Source organism: Anolis carolinensis, chromosome 5 (genome assembly GCF_035594765.1).
Source record: "Anolis carolinensis isolate JA03-04 chromosome 5, rAnoCar3.1.pri, whole genome shotgun sequence".
Classification (NCBI taxonomy): domain Eukaryota; kingdom Metazoa; phylum Chordata; class Lepidosauria; order Squamata; family Dactyloidae; genus Anolis; species Anolis carolinensis.
The window spans coordinates 158949814-158963727 of NC_085845.1; the positions used below are offsets into that span (position 1 = coordinate 158949814).

Genomic DNA, 13914 nt, shown 5'->3' on the forward strand with positions numbered 1-13914 from the left:
TGATTGTACACCAGACAGATAAACAGGCCTCCACTCCATCCATTCCCTGTCATAGAGGTGAAGCCATTGTGGCATAATTCTGCTTAAACATTTCAGCATTTAAGGAAATAATATGCATAGGGTACTTTTCTAAAGTAGGAGTTTTTTTGAGGAAAAGATATTAGGAAGACAGGAATAGTATGTACAAAGAAGCATGGTTTTATGATATATAATGCTGCAACTACTCAGCCAAATTCTATCTACTACTACTACTAACTATGAACCTATATCAAAGCACAAACAAAAAAAAACCCAAAATACATACCTGCACATACATACACACAAGCTAAATGAACAAACAAACAAGAAATAATTTTATGAATCTCGCACTCACTGTTGGATGGGTTTTATACCGTATTATTCTGCACTCTTTAAATGGTATTCTATAACCACACATCTACTTTAGTAACACTATTTTAATTCATAAATCCTAAAATTGGAATAGAGTACTTTCAACAAATTCAGCTTGGCCTTTTAATTCTATAAGAAAAAGTATGTCCGCCCAACCTGTATTCCTTTAGTAAAGTCTGGTTTAAGTATGACCTAGAGACTTTTCCATAATGCTTTGACATGTATCTGATTCTGTTATACTAAGGATGACAGATTTCTTTGGCTTAGATTCAAGATTCTTGGGTATTTCATGAAAACACCACCATGAGCAAGAATTAGGGTGCTATATAGAGTTTCAACATACTCTAATATATGCTGAGGAGGGACACAGTAAATCCGGATATTAATGAAGCTCTTTGCTATCAACATGCCTGAAATAGGCTGCTGAAAAATGTTGAGCTGGCTACAGCTTAAGTGGCTGTACACTTAGAGGACTGAGGTTGGGAAATAATCATTTTGGATCACAGGTGTCAAAATCGACTGAGCCAGCATGACTGCTGGATTTTGGGTATTGTAGTCCCAAAGGTAACTTCTCAGCAGTCATCCTTAAACTGTATGTCACATTGGCTTTAAAACTGTCTGATGGTCATACCAATAAATGAAATTGTTCTTGTGTTTTAAATTATACTGTACCATTGGTATCTGCTGGGATTTGTTTCCAGGATCCCCAGTGGATACCAATATCTATGAATGTTGAACTCCCATTATTTACAATGATGTATCCCTTATGCAGGATGGGGCATAAAGATCTTCCACATTTTGAAGGGGTATAAAGAATGAATGAAGTTATCTACAATTTTTTTAAATATATATTTCTGAAAAGTACATAAAAACAGATTTGTTTTAAAGAGTTTTCAAATCATTTCAGACAAATGGCAGCTGCCACTGGCAATACATTTATGAAGATCTTCCTGGAATTTCTTCACTTTCTGGGTCACCACAGATGGAACCTTCTCCGTGTTTTTTTTTTTAAATCACAGAATGGTTGCTTTCATATTACACTTAAAAAACAAAGCCCTGATGTTTACCAGCCCAACTCCTGATGGGTATTGAAAATGGCAGAACCTAACTGACCTAACCCTGCTACAGCCCACACAGTGCCCCCTCAAAATATGGGAGATCTTTATGCTTCAAGCTGTCTAAAAAGGAAAGAGATCAAGAATTGCTTTATGAATTTAAAAGAATACACTTTCAAGCCATAGATGGTTGAATCTATGGATATACAATCAATGGATATAGAAGGATGAATGTATATTCCATTAGTTAATATTATTTCTTTATTTTATTTATGTCTCACCTTTCTCCTGACACAGGACTGAAAGTGGCGTACAAAAATTAAAACAAAGACCAGCTATTACTAATAAATTCATAGCATAATATTGAGAAAGCATGATTGCTAATATGCTGTGATAGTTTTTTTTAACTTGTTTTTTTCAGTTTGAAGCTAATATTCCATGCTGAGGATTTAGATAAGTGCATATAGCTAGATTATTTGGTGAGATCCATGTATTCCTTGATGTCAAATGTCAGCAGAAAGATCCACTCAAATTGCATGGCTATGTCAAGATAAAGGAGACATTCAGCAAGTTTATGAGCTTTGAAGAGAGTTGTAATTATAAAAACTACACCCATTTAGATGCCTAATTCTGTTTCTTAGTCTAAGAACAGGACCATTAATCAACTTTGCAAATAGCCATATTGTGTTTAATTAGTACTACAGAGCTAATTTAAGGATTTTGTGTTTGCCTTATCATCCCTCTCTTTCACTTTTTAAAATGGAGCAGAGGCCATAATACTATTTTGATTTAAAATGCTTTGATGTTGGTTCTTTATTACATATTGTATTAATTCAGCATTATTAAATTCCTAGCTCTTACACATTATATGTGCAAACCATTGCTACAGAAATTTGCTAATCTGAATGCATACCATATTCATAGCATTTGATAAAATGTCACTAAATAACTTGACTTTGCAGGGTAGGAATATTGTTTAAAAATGTAAAAGAGTTTCCATATTTTTTTAAAGTGGGAAATCTGTTTCTCATGGAATTAGATTCTACTTTTCTGTAGCATGAAATGTGTCACTTATGTAAAAACAGGCTGTCTTACCTTGTGCGTACATGAGCGAATAAAACATACCCACCTCAGACCAGCTGCCGGTAGTCCAGACAATGTATGGCCAGTTTTGCAGCAAAAGCACTACTTCCAGCCTTTAATCTCTGACAAGAAGAACCCTAGAGTTCTTCCTTGGGACATTCCGGGAAACTCTGTAATGAATCTGATGTTTTTCAAGTGTGAACAGCTATATTTGGGGTGATCCAGTGCCCACATGACAAAAAAGGCTCACTGCCATTTCACTGGTCAGAAGCAGTACCCTGTTAGACTCATGCTGACAGCATTGCTTCTGGGGATCACATGGTCGAGCGCCCTTTTGTGACCTTGTTAGAGGTGACACTGCAGATGAGGTTCTTACGGGACCTCCTGGCCAGTGAAACAGAAGCAACAGCTCCCATTGAAACAGGGCACTAGTTGGCCATGCAGAATAGCTGGCCATGTGGAATGCTTCCATGCCTGCATGTGTGGATCTCTATGGTATATTTGGTACATTTCCAGAGCAGATTACTCCAGATTATTTTGCTTGGTCTGGGCACAATCTTAATCTGGAATTTATATCTTTAAAGTTTATGGAAATGAGATTTGGAGATAACTTTCTCTCTGGCTGGCTTGGCATATGTAAATATCCTCACTCCCCCCCCCCCCCCAGCTGACCAGAGTAAAAACCGAGCATATGGGTCACTCCAGCCAAGGTGGGGGGAAGTCATTAACCAATTAGAGCTGGTAGGATGGCTATTATTATTATTATTATTATTATTATTATTATTATTATTATTATTTATACTCTGCTTTATCTCTCCAAAGGGCTTGACATAAAAACATTAGTATATAATTTAAAATATACAAACATTAAAACAGAATTAAACGCAAACCACACTAAAAAAAATCTCAGTTAAAATCCATCAAAAACATAAAATTACACCCCCGGACATAGGGACTGCCAGGAAACGCTGCACTATGGCGCCTTTCCTACTCTGCACTGGAACATTTTTTGCCATTTGAAGAAGCCAGTGAAACTTTAAAATCTTGTATGAATTTGTCTGCACATTTTGATTGGCCAATAAAGGTACTGATCTTTTGTGGGTTTTCTTTATTTTGCTGTATGGCCAATATAAGTGGACCATCAAGAGGACCATCATAGAGGCATAGAGGACCATCAAGGGAGTGAAGGTACCATCACCAGCAGCTTTGAGGAAAGAGGCAGCCTTTGTCTTTTTTGTTGCCTCTGGCTCAGCTCCTGGAACTCACTCCTTGCATAACTGAGGCCCTGGCCCTGAGACTCAGTGACCGTGTGAAGCAAGGCCCAGCAAAAACATCTGCCTGCCTCCAGGGGCCAGGACATAAAGGACCACACCTGTGGGGGCCTCAGCCATCTTGCTCCCTAGGGGAGCAGGGAGGTTATAAAAAGAAGGGCTGGAACTTTATGGAGAGGGAGATGGGGGATCTACATTAATTGCTGCAATAACATGTTTCATGCATATGTCTATGTTTGATGATTTTATAGTTTTAATGATTTAATCTACAGTTTTATGTTTTTGATTTAGATATGTGATATATTTTTAATGCATATGTGAGGCATTGAATTTTGCCATTTATTATGTTGTAAGCCGCTTTGAGTCCTCCCAGGGGTGAGAAAAGCAGTATAGAAATGCTGTTAAAAATAACAACAACAACAACAAAAACAAAAAAACTTTATTTTTATATCCCGTCTCATCTCCCCAAAGGGACTTGGGGTGGCTTGCATGGGGATCAAGCCCAGTGGAACATAAATTAAAATACATCACCCTAAAATATATTTGCATTACAAGGCATTAACCACATAAACACATGTAAAACATCATAAAAACATGAACTCAACGACAATTGATACCAGTAGCCGAGCACAGTAGGTGTGGGTCAGAGCTAACAGAGCGGGTCACGGCTTGTGTAATATACTACAGGGACAGGACTGGTGATAAAGTGCAAAGGCAAGATATTAAGTAGGGCTAGAAAGGCCAAGTCAAATTGTTAAACCGATTAGTTAAAGGCACATTGGAACAAACAAATTTTCAGGTCTTTCCGGAAGGTGGCCAAAGTGGGCAGCAATCTAGTCTCTCTGGGGTGGAAGTTCCAGGGCTGAGGGGCCACCACTGAAAAGGCTCTCTCCCTCATCCCCACCAACTGCACTTGTGATCAGAGGTGGTCCACCGGCGAGGCCAATTAGGCAGTTGCCTGTGGCGCATTGTTCCCAGGGGCACCGTCAGCTGCGGCAGCCCCCTGGAGAGCGCCACCTGTCCACGCAGTCAATTGGAAGGCCTGCACACGCGCACAGGCCCATCGCCCAAAAAGCAACCCCCATGCCACTTTTTTGCTTTGCAGAGTGGGGATTGCCTTCCTGGCGAGAAGGGAGGCGACCCCCACTTTGCAAAGCAGACAAACACTGCTTTTCTGCTCCCCAAAGCGGCAAACGCCTTCCTTCTCACCCCTTCCTTGAGGCCAGGTCTCCAGGCTACCTGGCCATGTTCCAGAAGCAATCTCTCCTGACGTTTCACCCACATCTATGGCAGGCATCCTCAGAGGTTGTGAGGTCTGTTGGAAGCTTGGTAAGTGGGGTTTATATATCTGTGGAAAGTCCAGGATGGGAGAAAGAGCTCTTGTCTGTTTGAGGCTAGTGTGAATGCTGCAATTAGCCACCTTGATTAGCATTTAATGGCCTTGCAGATTCAAAGCCTGGCTGCTTCCTCCCTGGGGGCATCTTTGGTTGCGAGGTGTTAGCTGGCCCTGATTGTTTCCTGTCTGGATATCCCGTTTTCAGAGTGTTGTTCTTTATTTAGGCTTTTCCTTAATTCCTCCTTATTATCCAACATTTTTGCTTATCCAACGCTTTTATTTTTCACTGATTGGTTTTGGGGGGTGGGGCGCCAAAATTCTGTTCGCCTATACTTGAAAATTACCTTGGGCCAGCTCTGCTTGTGATGGCACTGGAACCTGAGCTGGCCAGTGAGTTGAGCATCTCATTTTTGTGATACTCTAGGCTGCGTGAGCACTTGAAACCAGACACCAAAGCCAATAAACAATCTAATATCTTTATTAAAGAATTGAAGAAATAAAACAAAAATAAGCGGAATATATAGTCCAACAGTAGACCTTCTGGGAAAGGTCAAAAATAGTCCAGTATTATAAAGTCCAATGTCCAGTATTATAGTTTAAAGATGATAATCCAATTAACCGAAACACACTCAAACTTCCAAGCAGTTTGAGTGGGGAATAATCCAGGTCTTTTGCAAGAGTCTCAGGAAGCTAGTCCAAGGCAAAGGAGTTCAAGGCAAGGCAAGGCTGAAGATAGTGGATCCAAATGTGGTCCAGACTTGACTAGAAGGCGAGGCGCATCGCCCGGTTTACTCGAGAGTAGCGCGCCACAAGGAACTAGAAGCGAAGTTAATCCTCCAACTGACACGTTGACACCGCGCTGGCTAGCCCCCGTGCAGAACTTTTAAGGGACTTCAAATCTCCCTTCAAAACAGGTGTCCAACACTTTTCCCAAGGGAAAAACTGGCTAGAGACAACATTTCCGCCAGATGCGAGCCTCCCTGGAAACTCTCAAGGGAAACGGGTTAGTCAGCGGTTTCTCTGGCTGCTAATCTTGAGCTTCTCAGTAAGTTAGCCTTCTTCAAGCGACTTGTTTCCCAAAACAGCCTCCTATCAAAGGGCGGGGAACCGCTGGGAACAGGCTCAGTTTCAAGGGCTTTTTTAATGAGCTTCGGGCTTGAACTGTCAACAGGGAGCATCTGGAAGGGGACAGAATCTTGCTGATTCGGCATAAACCCCATATCCTCGTCGCTCTGGTCCGCAACGAATACAGGGTCATGGCCCGAGGATCTCTGGGACATCACAATTTTTCACTTTAAGGCAACTAAAGAAACATAATGACTGTGTTTACACTTTACATTTAAATTCATCTCCTTTTTATAAAGCACATTTGCACACAAACATTAAATCCATTTTTCCACAATATGACTTCAAATGTATAGTGCCTATTTTGCTGCTTGTCGAAACATTTCTCAAAGGACACGAGAATTTGAGATTGTGGAGCCAACTGTGCCTAATGAGAGAAAAATCAATTACTTCAAATACGTGTAAGCAGAATAATCCAAAAATATAACTGCTAGCTTTAAGATTTTCCATGTATAAACAATTCATTGATTGGAGTAAAAAAAAATCAGTCCAAAGAATTGCAATGCAACCACTGAAAAGTTGAAAATTACCTGTTCATTTTTATATCACTTGTTAGATCTATACTTTTCAGTTCAGCTTTTCCAACTGTTTTTTTCTTGTTGTATCACAAAATGTTGGAGCCACCGGTGCCCTTATGCGGCAGGACTGCTCACCAAAAGGTCAGCTGTTCGAATCCGGGGAGCGGGGTGAGCTCTCGTCTGTCAGCTCTAGCTTCCTATGTGAGGACATGAGAGAAGCCTTCCACAGGATGGTAAAAACATCAAATATTTGGACGTCCCCTGGACAATATCCTTGCAGATGGCCAATTCTCTCACACCAGAAGCGACTTGCAGTTTTTCAAGTCACTCCTGGCACGAAAAAACAAACAAACAAAAAACAAAAAGGAATATTTTTAAAGAATATTCCTGGGGATTTTTGATCTTTTGTGATTCTACCAGTAGATGCTCAGGAGTATATAAAGATCCCATTGCAACTCTTAGGACAACAGTGTGTAATCATGATTAGAAAATGACTGGTTGTTAGCAATGCGGTCTGACCTCTTGCCAATTATAGTACCTACACACTAATATTTTGAGACAAATCTATGCACACAAGTGCACTAAACTGTTAAACATGGCTTTTGTGTGTGCTGTGGATTTTACACTTTGAAGAGATTAATAAAAGGTTCGGAGCACAACTGATTACTCCCTTGTGGAGTCCTTCCATTCAAGGTTATTCGACTGAGAATTAATATCCTCAGCATTTATATCTCATTATAAAACGTGTGAAAGTCTGAACAAATATTTGCATTTATTTGGACCCTGCAGTTTCTTTCTTCTAGAGGACAACAGGTGCTATTTCTTTTTAATTAAAAAAAAGAGCCATGTGACTGCAATGCTTAGTTGGTAGGTCAGGTCTAGAGAGATTTATATCAGGATTATTCATCTTTTATACAGCACATTGCAATACAATGTGAGTGTCAATTTTCTTCTTTGAAAATTGCAAGAACATGGAAGGAAGGGAATTGTCCCTGAAGACATTTATAATTCCAGTCAAAAACTAACATGGCAGTATAGTAACTTGACACAACGGAGAGAAGATTGCAGTCTTATTTGATCCTCTTCCTTTTCTCCTCCTCATTTTAACATTAGTTAGTGGTTACCATGGATAACTCAAAATAAATAGTGAGGTAACAATTCATTTTACATTTTATTATGTTGTCATTGTTATGTGCCTTCGAGCTGACTCTTGACTTATGGTGACTCTATCCTAGGACTTTCTTGAAAAGATTTATTCAAAGGAGGTTTGCTGTTGCTTTCATTTGAGGCTAAGATTTCCATAGCTAAGGGGTGTCCATTTGTTGCGGATGTATTTGGGAGTCATAAGTTATTCAGAAGTACAGCATTTTCTAAGAGAGTTCTGATGTGCCTGCTCACTCCCCCCCCCCCCCCCCCAATATTAAGAATTTGAATAAAAAGGAGCCTTCGATTCTTAAGTCTCGGTTGTCTTCGGATGTAGCTGTGATTGACAGGGCAACCAAGCCCTTCTTAGAGGCGAAGCTAAACCTGTTGGCATGCCTCTCCACCAATCAGTGCTCACAGAGGAGGGAAGCAGAGGCAGAGGAGGACATCACTCTTGTAGTTTTTTTTTTAAATGTTGTTTTTCAAAATTTGAAAATACCCCAAAAATCCATGGATGAGTGAAACGTTATGAAACTTGATAGGCAAAGACTGGTAAATGTGTTCTACCATTGTAGCAAGTTTCACTCCAATAGCTTTAAAAATGAGGGAGATAGAAGCCCCAGAGGTTTCCCCATTTATAGTAATTTAATGGGAAGCGAGAAGCCATATGCCTGCGCTAGACTACATTTCCCAGAATGCATTGGGCTGCAGCAACCAGCTGTGGCATTTAGAGTCAATCCAATTAATATATAAAATCATGGGATCTGCAAAGAGGACTTAAGTAAGTAATAGTATACATTTGTGCTAAGTTGTAGTTATGTGATTATGTGTCAATAGGGGAAGCACATGAATTAGATGTCAGGAGAGTTTGGATGGTACCTTTCTGCCCAGAAGATGGGGGCCAGTCTAGATGTCCCTTGATGGTGTCTGTACTATGATTTCTGTTCCTGGGTTATAAATGGCAGTTAGTAATTGGTTCTGTCATAAAGACATGGTGAAAGTTTATTACACTGCAAAACCTTTGTCTTTGCACAAGGGACATTGTCCTATATAGCACATTTTGCTTTGTTGAGTTTCCACCAATTTAACACAGTTTCTGCCCCAAAAACAAAGAGTAGAGCAATGACTTTCAAAGTAATGACCACACAATGAATCAGGAAAGAACACTTTCAAATCAGGAACAGATTTTCTTTATTATTAAAAATGTTTTCTATAAAAACTTAAAAAAATTCACCAAATATCTGTGGATAAGTCAAACATTCTGAAATTTGGTGAACCAACAGTGGTAAACGTGTTCTACCACTGTAGCAAGTTTCACTTCAATAACTTGATATTGATTTGTGTAATCACCAGTTTCACAACTCCAGCATGGAAATGCAAATTCAGAAATAATCACTTTCTGTAGTGTAAAATATGTGTAAAATACTCTCTTCTTCTCACAACAGTACTCTAATATTTAGAATGTTTACCCTCTATTTTGCATGACACATGTATGCAAGATAGTCTGTCTCTGCTGCTCATATCAATATAATTAGATTGAATTAGTATAGTGCAGGGTTTAAAATGCAGTATAAACATTTTATTGTGTTTCTTCAGAGTAACAATAGGAACAATGTGGCTCTTTAGATTTTGCTGAATAGCACCCGCCAATATTCCTCACAATTGGCCATACTGGTCGGAACTGCTGGGACCATCTAGAAAACTACACATTTTTCACTCCTAGCAGAAAATATACCTTCTTTAAGGGAAGATACAGATGACAATAGCCCCCTGTCTTTCTAAAATCCTACATGATGTCCAGTCATAGGTTGTTATTCAGAGAACAAATTGTTATTATTATGTGAATAAGCCTAAAATGCTTTCTCTTCCTCTCATCATTTGCCAAAATTACCAAGAGGAGATCAATTATTTATACTTCCAGTTTTGTTAACTGCAATTCAGTATTATGTTCAACTACTAATGCAGGGATCACAAAAGAGAACTGTAGTAATCAGCAAGGTTTTACTCTCCTATGATTCAGGATTAATGACAATGAAAGGCCTTGCTTTCCTTAATCACTGGCAGTTATAATCAAAATGGCTTAGAGAAAAGTAAGGTGTGTGAAAGATCTGTTTGTAAGTCTAGTTTCTGGTACTAAAAATAAAGTCCTGTACTGAGTATGAGATCAATGGCACCTAATCCTATAATTATCTCTATATTATGTGTTGTGGTTGTGCATCAGGTTTTGGTTTGTGGACCCTAGGGTCATGCCGAAGAACAATGCTAATCCTTCAAAGCTAACCTCTACGCTTCCCTACAATAAAGTATGGACAGTTTAGAGAATCAGGAGGGTTGGTGTTAACCAGTGTGCTAACAAATCGTGTCACTCCTATTAATCACCTCCCATACCAAACCAAAGCACAATATTGTAACTGAAAGGTTCTGAACCTCAGCCATGAACCTCAGTAATGAAGAAGTATCCTCACTAACTGAAACACAGTTGTATCCACTGGAACTGATAAAGTATAGACTGCAGATCCACATACCTGAGCCACTTTATTTGCAAAGTATTATTTATATTGGTCACAAGACTTGGGGTTCTTTCTTCTCATGGGCCAGAGCATTGTTAGTCTGACTCTCCTGAGATAGATAGATAGATAGATAGATAGATAGATATATCTCCCCTCAATGGAATGATTCTGTAAATGCAGAAAATTATTTTCTTCTATCACTGCCATTAGCTGGGCCCAGATTTGTTCAGCCAAATTTTGCTTCCCCTCCCCCACCGACATAAGTTTCTCTTCTTGTTCCATCATCACCCTTTGCTTCCTAGAAAAGTAGGGATCTAATTAGATTATATTCAGTGGGAGACAATACTATGAGAAGAAATTGTGTCAACTTCCCCAAGTCTTTTCTTTTCCAAAAGTCAGTCAGAGAATTGACAGAATGGCTGACCATCAAGAAACCATCCAGATTGCTTCTTACTTTGCACAGTCTTAGGAAGTCTAAATCCTATCAAATAGTGAACTGTGAAGGACAATGGAGAAGGCATTATCTGGATTCTCCTCATCCATTTCATCCTCATTGCATTGCCAGTCCACAGCATGTCTTGCAAAATCCCAAATTAGACAGGCCTATGATTGCCATTGTAGCCGTAAAATCTTGAGCTGCCGCATGGAAAATGGGAAGTCCCCAGTATGTCAAGCCCAGAGGAAGCTATCTCAAATTTTAACTGGCTAATTTAGCATAGGAAACTGTTGGGCACCATGGGAATTCCAGGAATCCATGCTCAAAGTGGAAGGCAGCAGAACCAGAGAAAAGATTGGCTACTACATCCCTGTTCTCTGGGTTCCATCTGTTACTGTACAAACAAACCAGGTGGCCAGTGTCAGGAGAGATTTACCCTGAAGCCTCCTGAGCCTCATTCAATCAGAACTCTGTAATATAAGCCCTGTCAGTATGTATCACAGGAACACGTCCCAGATGGCTGTTGTTTTCTTATTCATCGACAATTTGGATTTTAAGAGTACTTTTAGCCAATTATACTAGATGTGTGGCCACTAGGAACTGTGCTATGTGTGTAAAATGCACAAAGGGTATTTTACAGAAATGCATATGTTGTCACCTGGGATGAATTTGTATTGAGATGAATCACCTCAACCAGCAGCAGTTGAAATTTTATTGATGCACTAAGCAACTTGCTTCCTGATTTTTTCTGAGTTCAACCTGCAAAAATTGAAACGTCAGATAAAACACCACCCATCTCTTCTCAACAGGCTTACAAATGTTGAAAACCAATCCAGGAGATGATTGACGGCTTGATGAAAGTTCTTCAGTTGGAGCATGATGGCTAAATGAGACAGAATTCCCATTAGACACATACCTTTAGGAGCTTATACAATTACTGCAATCTGGGGTGTCGGTTGTCTAATCTCATGAGTTTGACTATTTGCAAAACGGGAGTGGATGCATGATGCCTTTTAAGAGTGGCAGAATTGTCAGCATAATTTATCACACACCAATGAGCTGCAATAATTGCAAAAGACAATGTCAGGTCAGAGGATTGCTCTAGATCATTAAAGCAAGTTGCTCTTACACTGGCAATCCCTTATTAGAGAATATAGTGATTACAGAAAACTGAAGCAGAGGCAGATGTTGCAGTTTGGAAGATAAAGTTTTTTTTTCATGTCAGGAGCAACCTGAGTTGCTTCTGGTGTGAGAGAATTGGCCATCTACAAGGATGTTGCCCAGGAGACGCCCAGATGTTTTGATGTTTTTACCATCCTTGTGGGAGGCTTCTCTCATGTCCCCGCATGGAGCTGGAGCTGATAGAGGGAGCTCATCCACGCTCTCCCCGGGTGGGATTCGAACCTGGCAGCCTTCAGGTCAACAACCCAATCTTCAAGTCACAAGGCTTTAATCCACTACTCCACTAGGTTAGATTATCCTCCATATGTAACAAAATGAAATATGGTAAGAATTGTGGGTTACACACACACAATGGATTCAGGCTTTAAATTCTCTGTTTGATTGCAAGTGAATTACATGAGATTTTGTCATACATGGATAACATTTGTGCATAATCTTTTAGTAAATAGTGTCTGGAATAAACAATGCATATTTTGTTCAGGTTGTGATTTTGTGTCTTAAATTGATCCTGCTGACAAGTTTGGATTCAGAGAGTCTTTGATGTTGGATGATCAATGTTTGAAGCTGCATGATATTTGAAAAGATAATCTTGCTTTCTTTTCCAAAGCCAGAATGTGGAAGAAAATGACAATTAAAGGCTTTCATATTTTGCCAGATGCTAGAAAGAAAACTGTCAGAGGATGAATTTGGAATACAGAGATGTTAACATACAATGTCTTGCAGAAGTATTCACCTTGGCCTTTGACTTTTCCGTATTTTTTCATGTTACAATTGATAATTGAAGCAGATTTAATTGGCATCATTACCATTTGACATTTACAATATAGTAAATACTGAAGATGTAGAATAGCTTTATGGGAGACTTTTAGTTTTACTTACAAGGCTTATTTTACAAATAATTTTTCTTCTTGTTAATGATGACAACACTTCAGGTGTTTTTATTGGGTATTTCAGATAGAGGAAACATTTTGGTGCAGATTTTTCCCAGTTCAGAAATTTTAATTCTCAAACTTCATTAAGAATGTTGCAGAACTTTCCCTAAAAGCTATTGCAAAGAAATACTCTAGAGCAATGTATGATGCAGGATAGAAAATGCATTTACAAGAAGGAAACAGGTAAACTCTTCCATTCCATATCCTCGAAATGATGCCTCTGGCAAAACTGAATTAATTCAGGACAAAGTAGGTAAACCCTGCTTTGTCCCAAATTAATTAGATACTTAGTAAGACCCACATCTTTGAGAAGATTTGTGTCATTCCAGATGTGGTCCCAGAGTGGATTATGCCCGGGGACTGCGTCATGCACTCCCCGGGCCCAATTCACACACTTGTCTCAGGTTTTTTGGGCTCCATAAGCCCAGAAAATCAAGAGGGCACCCACCCCCTCCCCACACTTTTCTGGGGGGTGTAACTGCCAGAGGGCACCCAGAATCCCCCCTAAATAAGCCCTTAAAATTAAAACCTGGCCACCATTAAGGTACTGCTGGAGTCCTCCTGGCATGTCCAAATGATGCATCAGGAGAGAGGGGGCGAGGAGCAATTTTTCTCCTTGTGCCCCCCCCCCCCAATCATTTCTACGTGTCCGCAGGACGGTGGCAGAACCTTAATGGTGGCCGGGTAAGTTGTTTTAATTTTAAGAGCTTATTTTGGGGCGGCTTCTCAGTGCCTTTCTGGCAGTTACACTCCCCAGAAAAGTGTGGGTTTTTGGGGAAAGGTGTGGAGACTTAAACCCATAAGTGGGTTTCCTAAACCTGCTTCGGAGCACGTTTAGTTAAGCCTGGAAGTACCCAGAGTTGCAAGGATTTTCGGCATAATCTGCTATACGGAAAATAAAAATATAAAGTCTGAGGTGCTATAGAAATTTAT

At 39.7% G+C, this 13914-nt stretch overlaps 1 protein-coding gene across 1 annotated transcript in view; it reads left to right on the forward strand.

Annotated features, from left to right (window-relative positions):
* tmtc2 (transmembrane O-mannosyltransferase targeting cadherins 2) overlaps positions 1-13914 on the forward strand; it is a 229045-nt gene that overhangs the window by 106546 nt on the left and 108585 nt on the right. The gene's annotated exons all lie outside the window — the stretch shown is intronic.